A 6,002-nucleotide genomic window follows, 5' to 3' on the forward strand; every position below is an offset into this window, starting at 1 on the left:
TGTTCTAAAACAACAGAGAGATGACTTCAGCCTCAGGAAGTTGAGTCAATTTACTTAAACAGTGAATCTGATATGCTTTACCAAGTGAACACCTTGCCATTCCATGAAGAACTCACCATTTACAGGCTCAAGTGTTCATCTTTGTAAATCACCTCCAAGGCTAAAATGAAGGGACGGAAAAGAAGCCTCCTGTCCCATTGGGATGCCAGGTAGCAGCATTTACTATTTCAACAGTCCCTGATGGGGACTTCCCTGGTGGGCCAGGGGAAAGACTCCAGGCTCCCAATGCAGGGGGCCAAGGTTCCATCCCTGGTCAGGGAACTTGATCCCATATGCTGCAACTAAGACTTCCCACAACTAGGACCCCACGCAGCCAAATAAATAAATAAATAAATGTATTTTTAGAATAATAACAAAGTCCTTAGTGGACAAGAAACGATGCTGAGGTCACTTATCTGAGGCAGGTGACTATTTAAGGGATGAATTCCCCATTTACTCCTTAGTCTGATATATTTGGCTTCAAAGTCAGCTAGAGGTTGGATTAAGAAAAGGCTACTTGCAGGCTTAAATAAAAACTGTTGATAATAATGGGAATAAAATAGTCATGGTGGCAGTTAATGATGTGGACAAGCATGTGCTAGGCACTAAAAATGAAATACTATATATAAAATCTTTCTCACACAGGCACCTTTGAAAGATGCACTACTATTTGTCTTTCGTATCAGGAAACTTATTTGCTGATGATAAACAACCCTAATCAGTAGGAAACCTAGGAATTGAACCTAGTCTGAATCTTAAGCCCATCATTTTCATCTGTATCATCCATCTCTGACTTGGCTTTGTTAAAGGAACTGTTTATCCAATCAAATCTATCTTTCTTCCTTCTACCTGCATTAAAAATGAAAATATAAAAATGTACTAAAATGAGAAAGGATGAAAATTCATGAGCCCACGGGATCTGGTGACAGTGAGTACTCACCACCTTTCTGTGGCTGTTGTTATTTAGTTGCTATGTTGTGTCTGACTCTTTTGCAACCTAATAACATCAGCATTCTTCAAATGAAGTAATTTAAAGCAAAGAGTTATCCAAAAGACGAAATCGAGTCTTTTAGGTTTACTATCCATCTTTTAAAAGTATATACATACAAAGTAGAGGTTAATGAATTCTTTTAAAAGAATTAAGAAACTCGATACTGTCATGAGGTAAACTAAAAAGCAGAATCCATATTTCATAAAGCCAATAAAACTAATTTGAAATCCCTCAGCTATTCCAAGATCGACAAAACAAACAAAAAACAGCTTGCATATGACATCAGTCAATATTATAATGGAATATGAATCCTGCTATATATTCCTGCTATATATTGTTCATGATTCCCAGTCAGAATAATTGATTTTCTACCTATGTGAGATGATGTGTTGATTACAAATGAATCCTCTTATTCATTTAATCTTGATATTACCATCCTAGAACAGCACTGAGGGTTTTAAAAAGAAAAAGAACAATGGTACCTTTCCATCTTGTCAACCGCACGAACACTTGCTGCTTTGTCTACTAAAAACTCCACCATTTCTCCTCTCCTTTCACGTACAGCAAGTAACACTGGTGTGAGGCCATCCTGTAAAACAGGGAAAACCATTTCTAATGTACACAGTTAACCTATTTCTAAGCTGACATTAAAATCATGCAATAGATTCTCGGAACTTAAAAATACAATGCAGAAAGTAAATGAAAAAGTGCCCCCTCCTCCTCATCGCCCTGTGCACCTTCTTTCTCTTTAACATGCTCCTCCTCTGGGCCTTCCCTGGTGGTCCAGTGGCTAAGAGTCAAGCTCCCAATGCAGGGCGTGCCGGTATCATTTAGCTACTGTATCAACTGCATATTTTAGGAACAATGCTGAGGCAGAAATATCTAATACTATCTGTAGCATGCATAACCCATCCAAGGATGACCATGAGTAAACTCAAAAGGTTTTCAGACTTGCCAATGGGAATACTATTCTCTACATGAACATGCAAAGAGAGAAACTTTTTTTTTTTTTTTTTTTCCAAAAAATCAACTGTGGGAACCCTGTTTTACTGCTTTCTCAGAAATGTCACCTGGAATTTAATCTTACTCATTCTCTCTTCCTTGCTTGCTCTTTCCACTGCCCTTCCTTAAGTCAGACGTTCTGGCTGGCAGGTCAGCATTAGCTAGATGCTAACTCCATGCAGAATGAGCGCCCTCCCCACCTTATCTTCAAAGACCCTTCTTGATGACTCTCATGTGATTACCTCCAGACCACCACGAGGAAGCTTCCAGTATCCCAGAGTTCTGGTGTCTCTCTCGCTTTCCTGCTCTTAGTTAAAGATTGCAACAGAAAATTACCAATAAATACACACCCAGCATTTTCTCCAGGAGCTGCTCTTCCACGAACTCTCCCTGCGCTGTCTCTTATAGTCTTGTGTGTTTGTGAGAGTCATCCAGTGCGAAACCACCACAATGAACTTAAAAATTCTAACTTGAAAATTTCTATCCCGTTCTTAATAGATTTTTTAAAATATGAAATCAATTATAGATTAGACTGTCTTTAAAACCTTCAAATATTTATCAAAATAAACTATCAATCAAAAATTGGAAACTCAAATGCTTATGGATGGAAAGCTGATGACCTGAGTAAGTGAAAAAGGCAGGTGAGACTGGTAACCCCCAAACACACATCCCATACAGAAGGGGTGGCCTCTGTATGCAGATCAAACAGTAGGATGGGCTCAAGGGGGCCCAGATTTGGTCCTTGGAGAAGCCTGAACTTCTGCATGAGCCTCGTCAATTTGAAATGTTGACTCAATGTGTGGAGGTAAACTAAACATACCCAAGGGCCATATTTGGTCTATTGCCCACTTTTGGTTTTATCTTTGCTGTTTCCAAACAGGTGGGTATAAAGCAAATATTTATTTGTGAAACCTTTCCTTTCTCTAGTATCATATGTTTCACAAAACAGTGGGTCCCAATATGTAGTAAATAAGCCTACTGAGACTCATAATTCAATTAAACATAAATTCTTTTAAAAAGACTCATATATCACAGTCAAGAATGCTTCCACTGCCTGTTGAAACTACAAGCTATCTCTAGAATTCTTCTAGATTGTTAACCAAATGTAGAATGAGTTCCTAAGCCCGCTGAAAATAAGTGCTGAAAACAATTCCCCTCTCTACTGTTACTAACTTTACGGGTTTTAAAGCTCTCCTCTGCTTATGCCAGGGATCAGCAATTCTAACAGACACACTGCAAGAGTCTGTTCTGTAGCTGACACCAAAAAAGGCTCACTGAGTTACTATTACTGCATTCAGGAAAACCCTGTTGGTAACAAACATCTGTTGACCTAATGACCTGGATGATAAGAGAAGGTGTAAAATCCTTAAAGGGTCAGACTCTACAGATGAAGTGACTTCATCATGAGCAAATCTCTAAAGACTCTCGGAATGTCACTGAATGATAAGTGGTTGGAAGGAAAAGGAGTTATCATTCCAGCCCATAGATATTGCCAAAGGTACTCCTTTTAGTGTCTCGAACACAGGGGCAGAGAAAAAGTCAGGCTAATGTTGTTGGAAAGGAGGGAGCTGATGGAAGTAGCTAGCACTGATCAAACTCCAATGCTTCTAGAGACTACTTTCTTTTGTGAAGGGTGCACTTAGAAATTACATGTGTTCACTCCATAGTTATTCATCAAGGATTGGATCAGAATCTCAAGGAAATAGTTCTAAACTCACACATCCAAGTGTTCCTCGATTTACTCAGTCAAAATCTTCAGGGAACAGCCTAGGCTTGTAAATTTTTTAAATAAGTTTTCCCAAATAATCGTGGTTCACCAGCAGAATATAGCTGAGACTTAGTGCAGCAACACTCCAGTCTCATCTCTTACTCACAGAGCCAATCCCTTCTCTTACGTGAGGGTGTGAATCATCAAAGGGTAAGAGTCATCAAAACTGCAATTTTTTAGGTTTCCCTGGGTAAACAGTGGTAGAACAGGGACTAGTAAACCCAAAAGGCAACCTGATCTCATTATTTATAAACCCCTTCCTTCCCATCAAGACATTCTAGACGGGAGAGCAGAGTCTAGACTCTTATCTAAGTGGATGGTTCTGGTTCTGCCAGAACAGGATAACATATCAGTTAATTATTTGTTCTTCTCTCTTAATTCCCACTTAATTGCCACCTGTTCATTGCCAGTCTGCTTTGCTCAGAGTCTTCTTAAAACTGGCACCTAGGCAAGTTTACAATTCACTCACAGTCTTTCTCGAAATAATAATTATTATCCCTGAAAACTGAAAAGCACCTCACAGAAATATATAAACTGACAGGAATAAAAAGTACAAACTAAAATCTCGGGACTTCCGTGGTTGTCCCGTGGCTGGGTCTCAGTGCTCCCAGTAAAAGGGGGCCTGGGTTCGACCCCTGGTCGGGACACTAGATCCTACAAGCTGAAACGAAGCCCAGCACAGCCAAATAAATAAATATTAAAATAAATAAATCCTCTTCTTGGCATTTCCCAACTGCCAAAATTCTGGCCTGACTTGCACTTTTCACTTGCTCGCTCCTTTTCCTTTCCTTCGCCCTCTTAAGCTTTGGGCAGTGACAGAGAAACCGTGCTTATATAAATCATTTTCCATAAAATGGGAATCTGTCAACAGCAGCAAGATTTCTATTGTGTTGTAAAATGCTTTATGTTTGAATTTTAAGTCAAAGCCTACTGAGGCAAATTTTCTTTACTGTGTTATTTTAGACTGATTCGAAAAAAGAAAACAAACTTAAGTGGGGGAAAGTATTTGGAAAATGTTTTACCTTTAACAAGTACAGTGTTAGCATAAATCCCGGCCATAAACACATAAAGGAATGCTTTACTCTCTAATGCTTGAGAAATATGATGATTGAAAGTGAAATCTTAGACAACTTGGTTCCTTCAAAATACTTTCACTCAGGGAAGACTGGAGCTTCCAAACATGGAAAACTGAGCCCACCTGTGCGAGTGGGGGAAGGTCGTAGCGGGGCTACAGAGGCTGGACTTCACAAGCTTCCTGAAGAAAGAGCAGGAGGGGCAGCTCCCCAAGCACATCTGCAACCCCGCCGAGCAGCTCCCCGGGACTGAGCGCGGAGGACCCCGAGGTGTACCTGGTGAACCAAGTGGTCACCAACCAAGTGAACGCCCTTGCTGGGTGTCAAACATGACCTGACCTGCCTAGCCGGATCTCAGAACCAGGGGTCCTGGAGAGTGCAGGGCTCCAGGACTGCTGCCTCCCAGGCCCACTTGCACTCACCAAGCTCCATGATGGGCACTGGGTCTCCTTCCTCCTCTGCCCACCCCCAGCGGCACACAATCCCCGAGCCCCCGGAAACAGCCAGTCCCCACATCACTTCCCTCCCCGCAGGCCTTCATTTCCTGTGGGCTCGGAGCCTACCACCCACTCCCACACATGTTCTCACGGAAAACCTTCCTTCTGGGGTAGAAGGGTGGCTGGCAGGCAGAGCTCTGTCTTTTCTGGGGTCACTGACTTTTTTCACCCCCGCCCCCTGATTCAGGTTTAGAATTGTTTCCATGGTAACAGGGCCTCATGGGCACTATTCAGTTTACCTATTTACATACTGTTGTAAATAAAACACTTGTAGATTAAAAAAAAAAATGCTTCACAAACATTTGGTCAATAAAGTTAGCTGACCAATACCTTGTTCCTGGCTTCTATATGGGCGTTGTAGGAAAGCAGCTTTGCTGCGAGTGACAAATTCTGGCAAAAGACAGCGTGGTGGAGCGCGGTGTTGCCATTGTCGTCCGTGAGGTTTGGGTCGGCGCCGTGCTCCAGCAGGAGAGTCGCGCACTCCTCCTCTTGGCATTCTACGGCCTGTCAGCGTTGTGCCAAGAAACAAGAGTGTGATTACTAGGAATTCACAGTAAACAGTCCACAAGCTTCACCAGTTCCCTCTATTTCAGTGAGACAAATTCACTTTTAGTCTCAGTAAATCACACCCA

Source organism: Dama dama, chromosome 23, assembly GCF_033118175.1.
Source record: "Dama dama isolate Ldn47 chromosome 23, ASM3311817v1, whole genome shotgun sequence".
NCBI lineage: Eukaryota > Metazoa > Chordata > Mammalia > Artiodactyla > Cervidae > Dama > Dama dama.